The sequence below is a fragment of the Ahaetulla prasina genome, chromosome 3 (assembly GCF_028640845.1).
Source record: "Ahaetulla prasina isolate Xishuangbanna chromosome 3, ASM2864084v1, whole genome shotgun sequence".
Lineage (NCBI taxonomy): Eukaryota > Metazoa > Chordata > Lepidosauria > Squamata > Colubridae > Ahaetulla > Ahaetulla prasina.
Genome location: NC_080541.1, coordinates 57,894,771 through 57,915,386, shown reverse-complemented (window position 1 = coordinate 57,915,386; position 20,616 = coordinate 57,894,771).

The window sequence follows — 20,616 nt, the reverse complement described above, 5'->3', positions numbered from 1 at the left end:
ATCCTGAAGATGAAACTGAAATACTTTGGCTACCTAATGAGAAAGAAGGTCTCACTGGAGAAGAGCCTAATGCTGGGAAAGATTGAGGGCAAAAGAAGAAAGGGACGACAGAGAACGAGGTGGCTGGATGGAGTCACTGAAGCAGTAGGCATGAGTTTAAATGGACTCCGGAGGATGGTAGAGGACAGGAAGGCCTGGAAGAATGTTGTCCATTGGGTTGTGATGGGTCGGACACGACTTCGCAACTAACAACAACAACAACAACAAGAATTTAGACAACTGGATTAATTCATTTAATCAATGAATGTGATTAAATGTGATTCATTTAATTGTGGCTTAGCATAACGACTGGGTAGTAGTAAGTTAAAGAAGGATGGAAAAGGTGATGCAAAAATTAATACTTGTGGGAAGCCTCCCCACCCCAGAAGAATGAAATTTTTTGGGAAATATTAAAAAAGGCAGAATATTATATTATATTCTCCTAAAGGAGAAATGGAGAAACATGCTCTTAAAGACAGAAAGCAGCCCCCAATTCTTTCTTAATAGCCCACACAGATGCCAGCACTTAAGAGATAAAGAGCTTATTGAAAGAGGACAGCTATCTAGATGGCTCTATTCATAAGCAAAGCAAATACTGCAGGCAGAAATCCATTTAAGACAGGATATTTTATAACTCCTGGCAGACAGCTAACAAAGGCAGAATGGTAGCATTAGAAACAGCCCTTCACCCAAGATACAACACAGGACAAAAGTCATTAGCTACAATAGGAATTGCCCAACACCCTTTCAGAACACAAGCCCCTTCAGAGTAGCCCAAATATCAAAGTCACAGAAACCTGGGAGCTCAGATAAGCTAAAGGTTGACCAGATTAGCTCAGACAAACACCTAGGATTTGCACTTCCTCTTTTGCCTATAGAGCCAACTGTGACCCCTACATAATCCTTACATGACCCATAGGAATCTGAGAACGGCCAATAGAATATTAAAGGACTTGTTTTTGCACAGGAACAGGAAGTTCAAATACAAAGTCCAAAGAAGGTATAAAAACCCACCCACTCTCAACTCCATTTTGTCAGCTGACCCAGGACTACTGTTGGTTCTGTTCATTAAACTTTCTTTCCAATCAGCCTCCATGTTGTTTCCAGCATGTTTCTCCCAGCTTGGAACTGAACCAGATGGATTTTCCCTCCAACAATTGGAAATCAGATATCAGAATTTAGAGATCCTGTCCAACTATGATGAACAAAAAGGAACCCAAACATTAGGAAAAGAATGTAGAAATTTGGGAGAGGGGGGAGAAACGGAGCCGTGTAAAAAAAGCAGAATTGTGGATTTTAAAACATTTATCGGTTCTAGAAAATCCACAATGACCAAACATTTGGGAGTCTCAAAAAAAGGAAGGCATATGGAATTGCATCATACCTCCATAATGTATACTTAATCTTATGCAAATTTGCTGAGAAGCAAATCCTATTGTATTTGGCAGTTTACTTCTATAGAAAGCACAAGATGCAGTGTGAAAAATGCACTGGATTGTTTTATACAAAGCTTGAAAAATGTAGGTATTGGAAATACTGTTAAATGCTGTTAATGAAATAAAGTTTTGGTTTGAGCCTCCATGAAAAGAAATAAGTTCTGTTCATATCTCTGGTAAGCGTGAAGATTTACTGCAATAAGCTTGAAGAGTTTCAAGACGCTATTTTGACAAAGTGAAAAAACTTTTTTTTAAATGAAAGATTTTTCTATTTTCCCTCTTCTACAAATTCTGCAAACGCATGCTCCATTCAAGGCATGCACCCTCAGACTTAATGAAGTACCTATAAAGATTAGATAGAGAGAGGCTTTTGGTTTGTGTAAGTTTAGGTTGTCTATCTTCAGTATTTAAGACAATGACCATGTACTATGTATCCAGCACAACAGCTCTCCCTGCTGGTTTTCAACAGCATCTGCTTAAAACAATTGGAAAAGGAAGCGAGAAGAACATTTCCAAAATAATAATTAAAAAATGCAATCAGTTACAATAGACTTATCTAATCAATTAATCAATGTTATGGTTGATACTTTGGAATATTGTTTTTATGGATATTTTAGCTTCCAAAAACCAGAAAGAGAGTGAGCAGCATATAAATTATTTAAATGAAAGGAAGGAATTGCCCTTTTGTATTATCCTTGCTACTAACACTGAGAGAAAATAAATTAAGACCTGTCACAATTGGTTAGTCCAGCTTCTTTAGATACCATCCTCTTCGTATCCTGAGTTGGAAGTCAACGCAAGAAGAGCTCGTACAAGTGGCCATCGAGTGCAGCATATACCAAGTGGATGCACAGTTCCTTCTGCTGTTCTACATACATTTGAACTCCCTCAGCCAGATAATCACAAAGGCTGGATATGGATACAAATTCAAGAGTGGAATTACCATCTGCCATCTCCTTTACTTAGATGACATCAAGCTGTATGCCAGGAAGTTACAAAAAATTGACTTCCTGATCCAGCTGATGTGGATCTACATTGAGGGCATTGGGATGTCATTTGGATTGGAGAAGTGTGGCTGGGTGATAGTCATGAGAAGGAAAGTAGTTAAGACTAATGGGATGGAACTACCAGTAGGCCACATAACAGCATACAGACCACAACCAAGTACCTTGGTATCCCACAATTACTTGGGAATCAAGAGGAGGCAAGAAAGACAGTATCATTCACATACCACCCAAGGATAAGTCAGAACCTAAAGAGCTCGTTCAATGTGAAGAACAAGATCCATGCCATCAATTTGTATGATCTGCCAGTAATCAGATACCCTACCAGTGTGATTAGCAGGCCATGGAATCTGCTGTGAAGACCCAGCTGTGAAGCTCTTGAAAAAATATAGAGGTTTTCACCCTAAATCGAATACCCAGAGACTACATCAGCCAACAAAAGTTCAGGCTGGTTCTGGTGAATGTCAAAGCCACTGACAAAATCCAGAGCATCCAGGAGTACATCAATAAAATGGTACCCAAAGAGAAGGTGTAGAGGCAATGCAGGCAGCAGCAGATATGGAAGGAAGATCATAGGAAGATAAGACCTTGCATCAGATGTACCATTGACACATAGCTGAACTGGCAGACATTAGAAAATCCTACAAGGGGCTAGAAATGGCTGGACTAAAAGACAGCACTGTTCACAGCAGCATAAAAACAGGAACTAAGCATCAGATCCATAGGAGCAGGGGTCTACCACACTAAACAAGACCTGAGTTCAGATTATGCAAAGAGGACTCAGAGACAGTCCAACATATAGTGGCAGGGTATAAGATACAGGCAGGAACAGCATGCACTGAACGGCACAACTAAGTAGCTGGCATTTTGTACATGGGCAGTGTATGGATTATGCCCTCTCATGTCCAAATGGAAGGTTTCACACAAGGTGGTGGAATAAAACAGCTAAGATTCCATGGGATTCCAGATATAGACAGACAGACAGACAGGTGCTAGCCAAGGCCAGACATTGTGGTAGTAGATAAGGAGCAGAAGACAAGTGATAGCAACATCAGGAAGGAGTATGAGAAACTGGGAAAGTACCAGGGCTTGAAGGAAAAACTAGAGAGGATATGGTAAGTAAAGGCCAAAATGGTCCCAGTAGTGTAGGAGAACTTGGGTCTGCGACTCCAGTTGGGAGAGTAGCTGCAACAAAGCTAAGGAACAATAACAGAGTACTCTTGTCTAGAAGAATGCAGTGTTAGGAGTATCTAAAATACTACGCAGAACTCTCAAAGTCCCAGGCCTGTAGTAACAGACCTGAGATTGAGGAAGAGACATATTGCCCATAGGGGAAAGAAGGGATTTTTTTTTACATATATAACAAAATAAATAATAGCTGCTCATAAAACTCAAAATACCAATACACTAAAGATGGAGAGAAAAAATACATGTGGAGTATTTATGGAACAAGTTTTTAATGACAAAACCCAGCATATCATAATGATACATATACAAGCTTACATATTAAGAAAATAAATTATATGAGCAGTTAAAATGAATAATGCAAGGCAGTGAGACTTTATAATGTCTCTCTGAAAACATTAAAGCTAATGGACAAAACTGGCATAATTGTATTAACAAAATTGTTCATTGCGGTCTATGACACGGATTATTTCAGATGATTGGATAATATCTACTGTTTCTCTAAGAAAAATATGCAATGTGTAAGAATATAGTGAATATCATACAATAAACCTGAGTCGTTTAAAAATATTTTAAAAAATGATATGCAATAGAATTTTTCAGAAGAGTGAAGTGTTTTGATTCAGGAATGAAGTAGATGCTATATATATACCTCATTCTTGAATCAACACACACACACATATATATATAACAACCAAAACAAAATATAGGAGACTATAGTTGTAAATGTTTCTGCATAGTTGCAGCTGTGACGGTAAGAGTAATATTAACAGCAAAATGACATCAGAAAGCAATGTTTAGTAAAATAGACAGTTTGCAATAAATTTATTTTTAAAAAGCTACAAAACTCTTTATTACATCCCTATCCTAAATGGCACTATTTCATGGATGCTACTCCATTATTTAGGGATTGCAATGAAAGCCCCAATTTCTCTTTACTGTCTTTTATTAATTATATTTTCTCCTGGTGTCTATGGAGATTCTCAGTTATCCAGGACATGATTGTCATCCAGCACCTCTGGAATTTTTTAGTGATGCATCATTTTGCGCTTTCTGACATGTACCCTTTATGTAATGTTCTTAATTACCACAAGGTGTCACTACTGTTGCATTTCTCTTGGCAAAAAGGTCACTATAGTTTATCATTTACACACATTCCAGCTGCTAAACAAAGTGCTTGTTATGTTACGCTCTTAAATAATTAATCAAACGTATTTTAACTACATTTTTCACCTGATCATTGTAGCAAACTTATTTGATAAAACCTAAAGTTTTATAAAAAACACTTTGAAAACATAAAGTGTATCTGGGCTGACATTTCTTCTCATCAACATATTTGTAGCAATTTTGTAAATATTCCCGAGAATGGAACAAAGAAATATTTTTAAAAACAGTGAATGACTGAACTCATAAAATGATTGTAGATCTGATTTCAGTCTTTCCTTGTAGTGGCCTGAAACTGACATTTTGGTTCCTAATTTTTAAACATAAAAATTATATGGAAATGGACACTGACATTAGCTTGCCCTGAAGGAGTGTGGTTATATGTGCAGAGTGCACTATTCCATAGCTTATGGAATTAATCTGATTTTCTGAATTATATGAAATATTGAACCTTTAGTTAAGCACACAAGCAGGATTTACATAACGCACTAATCTAAAATATGCCAATATAGTTTCTGGTTCAATATGCCATGTAAACCATCACTCCATGCCTAGTGTGTCATATGAATTTCAGATGTGTTACATCGTCTGTAGCAACACTTGAGAGCAATGCTGTCTCTTGCTATGCTTTTAAGAGGATATGTATGATAATTTTTCTGTTTTGACACATGTATTGTTCATAACTAATACTGTGAAAGGAGGACCATCTTTATTATTAGCCAAAATGCTACTCTATGACTTTTAGGAACCCTTGAAAACAATATTTTGTCACATCTCAGTGAAAAGCAATGTGGATAATGCAAATTATCCTATTATGATGCACTTGTTGTTCTATGGCAGAGACCATCTGCAGCTGTCTCATGAAGCTTATTCAGGAGAATAAGTGTTTTAAAAGGGACTAAAAGTATAATTTATAGTGTTTTTACTGCCATAAGGACTGGAGGATAGAAGTCTCGATGCACAGCCTCTCATAGCAGTACCTATTTTATGGAATAGCTTCCCTGGTACTAGGGATGTTGGAAACAAAATCTAATTTAAATCAGTTTGGGGAGAAATGAATTTGTGCCAGGAAAAGTTGCTACCTAGAAGAAATCTGCTACTCTCCTTTAATTTTAGCTCTAAAGCAAATTATTTCATAAATCATTTTAGAAATCTCTGACCTCTAGATATTGATGAAGAGTTATCACTATGTTTATAACTTGCAGGACCCAGCAATGAAAAAAATATGCTGCAAATTAATATTTGGCAGAGCAGCAAAGAAGACCTTGAAAATGATAATATAGATGCTATGATGTGCCTATACCTAGAAAGATCTGAATTATGCAGGCACTGATTTTTCGGTTAATCCTATGACACTGTGGAAGCGGAAGCTGAACTTTAAAGAAACAGGATAAAAAGAATATTTATGCTTTTGTACGTAGGTGTTGGAGAAGATTCCTGAAATCTAAAGATAATGAAGAAAACAACAAATGTACATAAAACAAATTAAGAACTCTCATTTGAGGCAAAGATAACCAGGATCAAATTATTACATTTTGTACTCATTACTCAAAGACTCTAATCAGCAGCAAAGTGGATGGAATTAATTACAGCAGTGATCAATCCACCATTTTAAGGACCAGGTTGAAGATAGATATTCTGAAAAATATTGTTGCTAAAAATGATAATAACGTGATGGCATAAAATCAACCAAGCAGTGATGAATTGAGAAACGTATGGTAGATCAGCAATATTTGGAGGGCTACGGGTTCCCCATCCCCCATGTGTGTTGAATTCAGAATAGAGGTAAGTATATTCTGGAACTATATTGAAAAACTTCTGTATGTTCCTCCTTCATTTGGTCTCTGTGACCTGATTTTAATATAATTTTACTGAATGTAATTTGCATATTTAAATGATGCAGTTGGCCCAGTTGCCGTGCTTAACTGAATCCTTTGGTCATTAGGTGAGGCAATTTCCTGCCAGCTTCCTATAACCAAAGTCAGTGGAGAAGCCAGCAGGAAGTTGCAAATCCCAGTCTGGCAGGAAGGTAAGTAGCTGGTGCCAGGTTGAGACAGTATGTGAGAGTGCAAGGGAGGGACAGCAAGGGTATACAAGGGTGGAAGAGGGTGTGAAAGAGGCATGGTATAATTCAAGGAGGGTGTAAGGGATGCATAAGAGGCCAGCATAAGCACAGAGGGTGTGAAAGAGGCATGGTATAATTCAAGGAGGGTGTAAGGATGCATAAGAGGCCAGCATAAGCACAGAGGGTGTGAAAGAGGCATGGTATAATTCAAGGAGGGTGTAAGGATGCATAAGAGGCCAGCATAAGCACAGAGGGTGTGAAAGAGGCATGGTATAATTCAAGGAGGGTGTAAGGATGCATAAGAGGCCAGCATAAGCACAGAGGGTGTGAAAGAGGCATGGTATAATTCAAGGAGGGTGTAAGGATGCATAAGAGGCCAGCATAAGCACAGAGGGTGTGAAAGAGGCATGGTATAATTCAAGGAGGGTGTAAGGATGCATAAGAGGCCAGCATAAGCACAGAGGGTGTGAAAGAGGCATGGTATAATTCAAGGAGGGTGTAAGGATGCATAAGAGGCCAGCATAAGCACAGAGGGTGTGAAAGAGGCATGGTATAATTCAAGGAGGGTGTAAGGATGCATAAGAGGCCAGCATAAGCACAGAGGGTGTGAAAGAGGCATGGTATAATTCAAGGAGGGTGTAAGGATGCATAAGAGGCCAGCATAAGCACAGAGGGTGTGAAAGAGGCATGGTATAATTCAAGGAGGGTGTAAGGATGCATAAGAGGCCAGCATAAGCACAGAGGGTGTGAAAGAGGCATGGTATAATTCAAGGAGGGTGTAAGGGATGCATAAGAGGCCAGCATAAGCACAGAGGGTGTGAAAGAGGCATGGTATAATTCAAGGAGGGTGTAAGGATGCATAAGAGGCCAGCATAAGCACAGAGGGTGTGAAAGAGGCATGGTATAATTCAAGGAGGGTGTAAGGATGCATAAGAGGCCAGCATAAGCACAGAGGGTGTGAAAGAGGCATGGTATAATTCAAGGAGGGTGTAAGGATGCATAAGAGGCCAGCATAAGCACAGAGGGTGTGAAAGAGGCATGGTATAATTCAAGGAGGGTGTAAGGATGCATAAGAGGCCAGCATAAGCACAGAGGGTGTGAAAGAGGCATGGTATAATTCAAGGAGGGTGTAAGGATGCATAAGAGGCCAGCATAAGCACAGAGGGTGTGAAAGAGGCATGGTATAATTCAAGGAGGGTGTAAGGATGCATAAGAGGCCAGCATAAGCACAGAGGGTGTGAAAGAGGCATGGTATAATTCAAGGAGGGTGTAAGGATGCATAAGAGGCCAGCATAAGCACAGAGGGTGTGAAAGAGGCATGGTATAATTCAAGGAGGGTGTAAGGATGCATAAGAGGCCAGCATAAGCACAGAGGGTGTGAAAGAGGCATGGTATAATTCAAGGAGGGTGTAAGGATGCATAAGAGGCCAGCATAAGCACAGAGGGTGTGAAAGAGGCATGGTATAATTCAAGGAGGGTGTAAGGATGCATAAGAGGCCAGCATAAGCACAGAGGGTGTGAAAGAGGCATGGTATAATTCAAGGAGGGTGTAAGGATGCATAAGAGGCCAGCATAAGCACAGAGGGTGTGAAAGAGGCATGGTATAATTCAAGGAGGGTGTAAGGATGCATAAGAGGCCAGCATAAGCACAGAGGGTGTGAAAGAGGCATGGTATAATTCAAGGAGGGTGTAAGGATGCATAAGAGGCCAGCATAAGCACAGAGGGTGTGAAAGAGGCATGGTATAATTCAAGGAGGGTGTAAGGGATGCATAAGAGGCCAGCATAAGCACAGAGGGTGTGAAAGAGGCATGGTATAATTCAAGGAGGGTGTAAGGGATGCATAAGAGGCCAGCATAAGCACAGAGGGTGTGAAAGAGGCATGGTATAATTCAAGGAGGGTGTAAGGATGCATAAGAGGCCAGCATAAGCACAGAGGGTGTGAAAGAGGCATGGTATAATTCAAGGAGGGTGTAAGGATGCATAAGAGGCCAGCATAAGCACAGAGGGTGTGAAAGAGGCATGGTATAATTCAAGGAGGGTGTAAGGATGCATAAGAGGCCAGCATAAGCACAGAGGGTGTGAAAGAGGCATGGTATAATTCAAGGAGGGTGTAAGGATGCATAAGAGGCCAGCATAAGCACAGAGGGTGTGAAAGAGGCATGGTATAATTCAAGGAGGGTGTAAGGGATGCATAAGAGGCCAGCATAAGCACAGAGGGTGTGAGGAAGGGTGCACAGCTAGGGAAGACTTATCCCAGTGACTTGTGACCATCCCTGCTAGCTTTGCTACCAACTTTCTGGGGAAGCCAACAGGGAAAATTGCAAATGACGATCATGTAATAATGGGATACTGGAACCAGTCATATGGACCAGTTGCCAATTGTCCAGATCATGATCACATGACTATGGGAGCACTGGAAAGACCAGTCATAATCACCATTTGTTCAGCAGCATCATAACTTTGAATGATCACTGAATGAATGATTGTAGGTTGAGAACTAACTCAACTACACAGACACGTATTTGTGCTTGTAATATAACAATGGGGATTGTATATTTGTATTGTATATTATATTTTGTAGTGGATGGTTTTTGTGATGACATGCAGACAACACATATGTATACCTGCCCTTTGCGCCCTGATCAGTGTACACTTGAGGACCTCATGGCAATGCAACAGAATACAATTAATGTTGCTAATTTTTTCAGCAAGATCTGTTTAACTTGTACATATTTTAATCTTGTTATTTTATATTTTATTCATTGCTACTCTGTGGATTCTGTTCATTTAGAGATAGAAGTAGTCCTTGACTTAGAACAGCAGTTGGGACCAGAATTTCCATTTTTAAATGATATTAGATAAAAATACAGAAACCATAATTTTCTTCACTGGATGCATAAGAGGCCAGCATAAGCACAGAGGGTGTGAAAGAGGCATGGTATAATTCAAGGAGGGTGTAAGGGATGCATAAGAGGCCAGCATAAGCACAGAGGGTGTGAGGAAGGGTGCACAGCTAGGGAAGACTTATCCCAGTGACTTGTGACCATCCCTGCTAGCTTTGCTACCAACTTTCTGGGGAAGCCAACAGGGAAAATTGCAAATGACGATCATGTAATCATGGGATACTGGAACCAGTCATATGGCTCAGTTGCCAATTGTCCAGATAATGATCACATGACTATGGGAGCACTGGAAAGACCAGTCATAATCACCATTTGTTCAGCAGCATCATAACTTTGAATGATCACTGAATGCATGATTGCAGGTTGAGAACTAACTCAACTACACAGACACGTATTTGTGCTTGTAATATAACAATGGGGATTGTATATTTGTATTGTATATTATATTTTGTAGTGGATGGTTTTTGTGATGACATGCAGACAACACATATGTATACCTTTCCTTTGTGTCCTGATCAGTGTACACTTGAGACCTCATGGCAGTGCAATACAATGCAATTAATGTTGTTAATTTCTGGGCAAGATCTTTTTAACTTGTACATATTTTAATCTTGTATTTTAAATTTTAAATTTTATGTTGTATAGTATGCCTTATTTTAATTGTATTGGTTCTGACACAAATAAACAAACTGGACGATTGACCATGAATCATTTTGCCAACTTCCAGAAGCACCTAATATTTGGTTGATTCATACAAGACTAGGTGGCCCTTGATTCATTTCAAAAAGAAATTCTGAAGCAAGAACACACAGTTTTAAAATTAGTTTAATGCTATACTCCATTTTGACGTATCTTAGATATTACTATAGAATTGGAGAGGGAGGGAGACAAAAAAAAAGCTAGACTGCTCCCATAACACTGGATTTAATATGCCTTTTCTGTGGTTATGTCAAGGTCCTGTTGGAACCATTTTGTGAATTATTCTGAAATACAAATATAGTTCCATTTAAATTTCAATCAGCCTGTGGTTTGGTGCTATTTTTATGCATAACACAGTAGCAAAAATCCTGTTTTTCTGTATTTTATCTTCATTGATAAATGAAAATACTGTAAATATGTTTTTAAAAAATCATATCTTTCTATAATTCCAGCTTAATGCATAGGAAACTATTTACCCACTTTCTAGTTATAGGTTTGAAGTTGGTGGTTCACCTGCGTATGATCATCTCTGTAAGTACATTTGACTGTGGGCAGGCTTGTTGTTTTGAGAGGACTTTGTGGAGGCAATGACCCAGTATTCTTCCTCATGGGAGTGATAAAGGCAGTCCTTGGGATGGCACAGTTTCAAAGAGCCGCAGTTGCTCAATCTGGAACGCATACATTATTGTCTCTATGCAGTTTCCACTGAGCTGCAAGACCAGTAAGTTCCCATGCATGACAGAGACTTAACATAAGGCTATTTTTTTCCCCTGTATCTACTTTTTCTAATAGGGGACCTGATTTAGAATTAATTTAAACAAGTGTAAATGGAAGTTATTTTTGTCATGCAACTTCAGGAGATATACTATGAACAGGATCCATCCAATTAGACAAGTTCTGGAGGGGAAAAGGTTACCAGATCAAGCTATATAACATAGTGCAAAATTTTTAAAGCAAGTGCCTTTCTTACTTTGGTTGCAACACCCAGAGATACACAAAAAGTTGCACAGAATTGAGGTTTGTAATAAGGGAGAAAGCTGGAATATGAAATACAGACAGCAATTTTATAAACTAAATTTATAGTCTGTGTAATACATATTATTTAGACATAGATTAAATCAACTTCACTTTTGTCTTGACATCACCCCTTTTAAAATGGGTACAGTTATTCTCCTGCAGGATATTGGGTGTATATTTATTAATTATTCTTGGTCATATAATTGATAGTAATACCCAATGTTTTTGCATCTTGTTTTTAATATTTAGTTTTATATAGTTTGAAGAGAAAGAATTATAGATATGACATTAATTTAGTTTGAGCTCTTTCACTCCTGTCCATGCAAATATGATGCCTTATTTAATGCAATTTGTTAATTGAATCTAAAGCTGCAAGCCATGTGATTGTTTCCAAGCCGCATAAAGGCTATGTCATTTTTTCCTAGGTAATAATAGAGAGACCAAGAAATAATGCTGCACCTTATTTCTGGTTCTCTTTCCTATTTCAAAAAAACATTAACAATCAACCGTTACAATGGTCTATTCACCAAACTTCATTTTCTCACTTTGTCAGGGAAGTGCACAGCAGATGTCCAAATGGAGCCAGATATGTGGACACAAAGTCGTAGTTTTATATAAATAAATATATTTTACATCTATATACGCAGCACAGAGACAATTTATAGAAAGGAATGTGTAAAGGATATTATGCATCAGATATTACAATAATTGTGTGAGGAATAAAGCTTCAGTTTCTATAAGACAACACATTATTCTTTTTCTTTCTCTAAAAAATAAGACAAACAATGTCTTATTTAAGTTTAGACAATGCTCAGCTAGAGTTTATTTAAGCAGTTTATGAAATAAACAACAATTAGCTGAGTTCATACAATTCTCTAAACAATAAAGAATGGATTTTTATAAAATTATTATTAACAGACATACATGGATTCATACAAGGGCAGTTTCCACTTGGCCTTTGAAGTTTCTTCTGGAACTTTCACATATCAGTCCTAGCTGCAACTTTCTTGTGGTTTTGAACAGTTCATAATAGTACATTGCTCAAGGACACTTTATAGTCCACTAATAATTGGGTAACAATTAAATGTGATCTCAGAAATTGACCCAGTAGGTTTGGCAAGTCTTTTCAAAATGGTACTGAATTCTAGAAAGTTGTACCTCCTTTTACAGGAACTTCTATGAGTATTGGATTGGTTTTGTTCCTTCCTAAATTTCTGTTATCTCTTTTTAACTGAGAAATATGATCTCTACCATGACTCTCTGATCTTACCATGGTTTGCTGCAGAAGAGCTTATGTTCAGTTCCTACAGGACTAGGGAACAGAAAATGAACCCTTCTCTTCTTAAGAGAAAGACTGTTATATTGGTCTGGATGGGTTAATCATATGGAGATAAGGCAGCTTTTAATATTCCTATTTTGATATTTGCTAATCTATTAAAGTAGTACCGGCCACTTAGCAACTACAACGGTTTTAACAATACTTTTGAAAATTCCATGTGCTGCAGAGATATTATTCACTCATATATATGTGTGTTTAATCAATGTTCCAATTAAGTATAGACGTTAGTACTATGTAAAAAAAAATCTACAATTTTTTCTATTCGATCATTGAGCATTTGCTCCAGAGAAGAAAATAATTTAAGTGGGATGAATGAGTAAAAATTGATATTCTTGAAATTATTGTGTTGTGGTCAAGGTTTATTTCTGCATCTTCCACCTTTAATTATGGTCTCTTCAGTACTCTGCAGGCATCCCAAATTTCAATTAAATCCTAAAGAAAGGATCGTGATAGAACTCCTTCCATTGAGCTTCTTCAGTCTAAGGAGAGTAGACAATTATGTTTCACAGTGATAGAAAGATACTCAAGAAATGGATGTTAAAGAAAAAAATCATATATAAAAAGAAAGATATTCAAGAGAAAAGGGCAGCACCAGTAATATTACCCATTGCTACCTTCCAATAAGAAATTCAGGGGCGGGGAGCGGGGGAGAAATACACTAAAAGAAATCTGAAAAATATTCTCAAGCAGTTCAGAATAAGATAGAAAACCATAGCCATTTTCTAGAAACGTCAAGGCAGATTTTATACATAGACAGTGGTACTTGCAACTTATATAAAAACACAAGTGTAGATACAGCGATGGTGCAGTCTTGAATAAACTATCTATTCTCTGTCCTTCACTACATGCTTCACAGGAAAGGCGTCCAAATGAGCTGAGTTATCAGCAGAAGTTGTTGCGTGCCAGTTGCTCAACTTGGGTATGTTGCGAGAGTGAGTCACGGAGGACAGATAAAGAAAGTATGTCAACACTGGTTGTAAGGAACCTTCTCTCAACTTTCATCTCCTTGAAAGCCTTATCTTCTCACCCTGTTTCATTCTTTTGTGGCAGTGGTCTTGAATTATGAAACCAAAGAACTTGATGCATACTTGTAACACTTTTCTGAAGCATATCTTTGTCAGAATTTCTTTCTTCAATAATATCAGATACTATCAATTTTTTTTTAATATTTAAGGATTCAGATGTATGCACTTTTGTTAAAATCTGTGTCTCAGTCTTGCACCAATTGAAGAGGGGCATGGATTTTTTTCACAATCCATTCTCCATTGTCCTCATATTTTACTAGCAGAGCATGCTCTGTGAAAATGATCACTATACTACAAACAATAATCTGAAAGTCACTGTTTAGGCCAGTATATGCGAAAATATAGAAGTTTCCTTGCTTTACAAGATGCTGGGTCTGTAATGAGACTTTTGTATTTTATTTTTAAATGATATTAGATAAAAATACAGAAACCATAATTTTCTTCACTGGATGCATAAGGAAATAAACTTCTTAAATGAGGGTGCTTTAAGATCCTTTTTAGGTCTTTCCAGCTTGATCAACTTTTGGGACCTGGCCTACCTCCAAATTAGAAATAAAGAAGAATGGATGAATGGCTTTTATGTTAATCTTCTTCTTGGGAAGGAAGGCACCCAAAACAGATGTGCAGGTTAAGATGCAATGGAATACTAGAATCTAAAATGCATAGTGGAACAAGGCAACTACCATGAAGGACAAATAGAATCTAATGGGTCACAGTAATAGAACCTAGGGTCACAGTTATGAATGCTTGCATAAATATGTGTCTTCTAGTTGTATGTTAATGTATACTTAATAAATGTCAAAGGTTTTTTAAAGATTATTAGAGCAGAATAACTAGAGTAGTAAACTGCTGGTTTAGGATCTCCTTCATAACATAGTGAGATCATGGCTAGGAATTGTAGCCTTTTCCTCAGATCTTTGAAGGAATGGTTTGGATCAGGGGTGAAATTCAGCAGGTTCTGACAGGTTCTAGAGAACCGGTAGCAGAAATTTTGAGTAGTTTGGAGAACTGGCAAATACTACCTCTGGCTGGCCCCAGAGTGGGGAGGGAATGAGGATTTTGCAGTATCCTTCCCCTGGAGTGGGGAGGGAATGGAGATTTTGCAGTATCCTTCCCCTGGAGTGGGGTGGGAATGGAGATTTTGCAGTATCCTTCCCCTGCCACACCCACCAAGCCAGGCCCACAGAAGCGGTAGTAAAAAACAAATTGAATTTCACCACTGGTTTGGATATCTTACAAAATACCTTTAGGTAACAAGTAGAGTACAGTTTATATTTATTTATCAAATTTATATGTCTACCTATCTAATGGAAAGTGACTCTGTATTAGATATTAAACTGACAAGAACAGATACTACCAAGAAGAGATTATTATTTATTAACACTTTATATTGGCCATATTATTTATTAACACGTTATATTGGCCATACGCCAATACACAAAACTAGCATAAGATAATAGCATAACAAGTGGAATAAAATCCTGTTTGTTAGGGGGAAATGTTCTATTCTTCATCAACCTCCTGGCTTCAGTCCAACACACTGGCTATTTCTAAAACATATATATCTATGATAAAACTACTGCAGATTATGACTTAACCTAATTTTCTAGATTTGCACATTCTAGTTCAAACTGGTTGGCTAATTTGGTATGTTGTTTGAAAACAATCCCAATCAAATGGCCAACATCTACCAATTTCAAGAAAATCAAATTTTGAAGATGACCGAAATAGCCTATTTTGCACAAGCAGGTGCCTCCAGCATGCTATGGTATTGTATATGTAAACATGGCAATATTCATCCCATAACCCATCTCTTGTAGCATCTTCTCTATATCCAATTGCCAGCAAAACGTCCAAGCAAAGCTCTAAAATATTAATTAAAATAAATGAAACTCAATTTTCTATATCTCAACTCTTAGCTCTAAGCAAAACCCTATTTAAAACCCATAAAAAGATACCAATATCTTAGTGTAAACAAACAAAATCTAAAGTTTAACACGACTAAAGCCGAAGTCCAATACACAACATTTCTACTGTTTCAAATGCCAACGATTCCAGAGAGAATTATCCAAATAGCAGTTTTAATAAAACATTATATTTAATAAATATAATCATTATATTAAATAAACATTTAATAAAACTTTAAAAATTTTAAGACAGTCCATATGTTTAGCACTCAGTAATCAAATAGTGAGAAATCAAGCTATCTATTTGAGCTTGATTGCTCAGACAGACTGTGAAGGAGAAAATGTAGTTTTCTGACTAAGTGAGATCAACTCATCTCACTACTTGGAGATGAAAAGAGAATTTATTATATGCCAGTATTTCTCCACACTGTTATCTTATTTAAAGGTTCATAGAAATTTCCAGGAGCTAATGGACTTATTTGTAAAAATAATAATAATAATATTTTTTCACATGTTACTGATTTTGTAGTAATTGGGTCATCTTCTGAGATTAATAATAAACATAATTATATAATTGGGAATATGATTCTTGTTTTCATTATATATGAAAATATGTATGTATGTATGTATGTATGTACCATAATTATCAATCTTTTTCATAAGTTTGCCAGCTCCGAATGGTAGTTGTAGAAATTGTCACCTGAACATTCAAGGACAGGTTTTCAGATTGCTTTATGGTTTAATTTGTTTCTCTTTGAATCTTTCTTGTCCTGGCAAGTGCTAGGAAAGATATTGCTCAGTTATGAGCAAGAGTTATTTGTATGGTTGTCAGTTCAAAGGAATCCCACAAGGCAGCCTGGATCACTGCTGGTTTAGCTTTTGATATCTCAATCCCCAAGGCTAGAGGCTGGTCTTCCTGAAAAACAAGTTGGAAAGGAGAAGGGGGGGTTGAAGTTTGAGATGGGTAGTCCAACCAACCAAATGTCCATCGTCTCTGATTTCCTTCTTTCCCTCCCTTTTCTTCAGCTTTAAAGAAACATCCATATTTTGGATCCCTTTGGCTGATTCCCATTGTTTTGTTTGGTTTCTCCTCTGGTAAAGCTTTGTTTCCCATCACCAGGGGGCTTTCAGATGGACAGCTTCTCAAATATTGATCCAAATGTATTACTTGTTTCTTTCTCCTGAAAGCTTTTCTGCAGAAAACTAATTAGGAGCCCACCAAGTCAAACTCTCTCACAACATTTCTGTCAAGCCAATGTTTTGTTTAAATTCAAAATGTCTGTCCCACCTTTATAATACATATGCTTAATATAGATTGCAACCTTAACCACATCTACTAGGGAGAAGATCCACCATTCATGGCAAGACAAGGTTGGTTTTAACAAAATATGGCTGCTATGCCAGGCCCGTGATTTGAATTGCTTTTTACTCCTACTTATTGTTCACCATTCCTGCTTATATCTCAAATATCCAAATAATTCAGCCAGCTGAGTACCATTTAGCAGCTTAATACTTTGGTTACTAGTGCAACAACATGTAGCAGTTTAATGTGTTCCTGCTCATTCAGGCTGTTTTAGGACAAGCTATTCTATTGGATTCTTACCTCTGTGCTCTTTGGAAAGTGGTGAGATTTTCCCAACTACAGATTTTGTTTTAAAGAGATTTGGGGCAGGGGGATTTTTCCAAATAAGCTAGGTGATATCTTCCTGATCATATGTGTACTATATATAAACATCTGAAATGGTAAAAAAAAATGATTTGGTGATCCAATGATAACTCTCAACTCAGTAATGTTATGCCTTCGTGGCTGTGTATGCATAATACTTTTTTCCCGTTCAGTTATGTATGATTCTCAGATACTGCCTGGACAAGTGTTTGCAGTTTTCTTTGCAAGATTTTTCAGAAGTGTTTTGGCATTGCCTCTTTCCTAAAGCTGAGAGAAAGTGACTGGCCCAAGGTCATCCAGCTGACTCCATGCCCAAAACCAGACTAGAACTCATGATCTCCTGGTTTTTAGGCCAATGCCTTAACCACCACAGAGCCAAATTGGCTTTGTATACCAAACTGACACATAGTCATGCTTAATTTACAAACTGGACTGCATGTTTTGCTCCACACATAGAAAAATTCAGAAGTCACTGCCGCTAATACTCTGTTCAGTAGTGCAATCTAATGCAGGATTATTGTGTGGACTGTATTAACATAAAATGCTAATCAGTGGTTAATTTAACAATAATGTTTTCAATTAACACAGTTTCTTTGGCAGTAATGACAAACATTTTGTGCTTGGTGTGTCAAAAATTCAGAAAATTGCTCACTTGCTGCTATGTTACACACACACACACACATTGGATAAAATAGAAAGCATTCTTTAATATTAATTTAATTTAAAAATAGTCTAATCATTTGTAGTACTATGTACAAAGAAACATTAAGTAATGACAAAAATGAAATATGAATAAAACAAACAAGCACATGTAAAATAATAATGAAAAAAAGATTCATTATTAAACCAATTTCATTATTAAAATATTTAGAATAGTGCCAGTCATTTAGTTATGGTGAATCTCACTTTCAATTAAACATTTGAAAGACAATGGTTTGTTAAGAGTTGGGAAAAGAGAACAAGGGGAGCTGGTGTCCCTGCTCACACTTCCTTCATTATTGTTTGAAATGGTACAATATTTATCAAATGGACATTCTACCTAAGCCCCAGGTTTCTCTCATGAAAAAATGCCCATTTGATAGCAGCTCTAAGTTGCAGGAGGCCTTTACTCTGGAAACTTTGGAGAATGCTGTTGCCATGGCCTCTGAAAAGAATGGTATAGCATACCCTGTTCTGATTTTCAACAAAACATGCTTAGCTGTTAGTTTACAATTTCTTATGTTGTATGAACACAGCCAATAAGATCACACTGAAATTTATATCATGCCATGATCCCGGTGTCTGGAGGCCGTACGGGTCTGGATGGGGAGAAACAGGCTCAAGCTCAATCCCTCCAAGACAGAGTGGCTGTGGATGCCGGCATCCCGGTACAGTCAGCTAAATCCGCGGCTGACCGTCAGTGGCGAGTCATTGGCCCCGATGGAGAGGGTGCGCAACTTAGGTGTCCTCCTGGATGAACGGCTGTCTTTAGAAGATCATTTGACGGCCGTCTCCAGGAGAGCGTTCTACCAGGTTCGCCTGGTGCGCCAGTTGCGCCCCTTTCTGGACCAGGATGCCCTATGCACGGTCACTCACGCACTCGTGACGTCTCGCCTGGATTACTGCAATGCTCTCTACATGGGGCTCCCCTTGAAGGGCATCCGGAGGCTGCAGTTAGTCCAGAATGCGGCTGCGCGGGTGATAGAGGGAGCCCCTCGTGGCTCCCGCATGACACCTATCCTGCGCAGACTGCACTGGCTACCTGTGGCCTTCCGGGTGCGCTTCAAGGTTTTGGTGACCATCTTCAAAGCGCTCCATGGCATAGGGCCGGGTTACTTACGGGACCGCCTACTGCTACCGAATACCTCTCACCGACCCGTGCGCTCTCATAGAGAGGGACTCCTCAGGGTGCCGTCAGCGAGGCAATGTCGTCTGGCGACACCCAGGGGAAGGGCCTTCTCTGTGGGGGCTCCCACCCTCTGGAACGAACTACCCCCAGGACTTCGTCAGCTTCCGGACCTTCGGACCTTCCGCCGCGAGCTTAAAACATACTTATTTATCTGCGCAGGACTGAGTTAGATTTTAAATTTACGGGTTTTAAATTGGGTTTTATTTTTATATTTTTTAGCTACTGGGCTTTTAGAATAAGTTTTTTAATTGTTTTTATGCTGTATTTATGTGTTTTTAAGTGCCTGTTAACCGCCCTGAGTCCCTCGGGAGATAGGGCGGTATACAAATATGATTAAATTAATTAATTAATTAATTAATTAATTCTGCCCTAGCATGGGGATGAAATAAAGCAAATTCTATTTTATAAAAGTATTTACAGGTAGTCCTCAAGTTACGAGCGCAATTAAGCCCAACATTTCTATTGTTAAGTCAAACATTTGTTAAGTGAATTTTGCTGCATTTTACGATTTCTTTTTTTTTTTTTTTTTTTGCATTTATATCCCGCCCTTCTCCGAGGACTCAGGGCGGCTTACACTATGTCAAGCAATAGTCTTCATCCATTTGTATACTATATACAAAGTCAACTTATTGCCCCCCAACAATCTGGGTCCTCATTTTACCTACCTTATAAAGGATGGAAGGCTGAGTCAACCTTGGGCCTGGTGGGACTTGAACCTGCAATATTGCAAGCAGTTGCTGTTAATAATAGGCTGCATTAGCCTGTTGCGCCACCAGAGGCACTTTTTTGCCACAGTTGTTAAGTGAATCCCTGCAGTTGTTAAGTTAGTGTCATGGTTAAGTAAATCTGGCTTCTCCATTGTTTTTGCTTATAAGAAATAACAAAAAGTGATCACATGATCCTGGGACTGCAACTATCATGACTATGAGTCAGTTGCTGAGCCTCTTAATTTTGATTACATAACCATGGGAATGCTGCAACAGTTGTTAAGTGTGAAAAATGGTCATGTCACCTTTTTCAATACCATTGTAACTTTAAATGGCCACTAAATGAACTGTTCTAAGTCAAGGATCACCTGTATTTCGTTTATTTGCAAAATAAAATTTAACATTAGCTCAGGCATGTCTAAAATTCTACTCTAAATAATCAGTCCAAGAGGACAGCAGAGTCTATTACAGAAGGCTGAAATCTACCTCCCCCCCATTATCACTTAAGATAACGTCAATAAATGACATTGCAAAGCTAATATTTTATTTATTTTTATCCTTCCTTTATTAT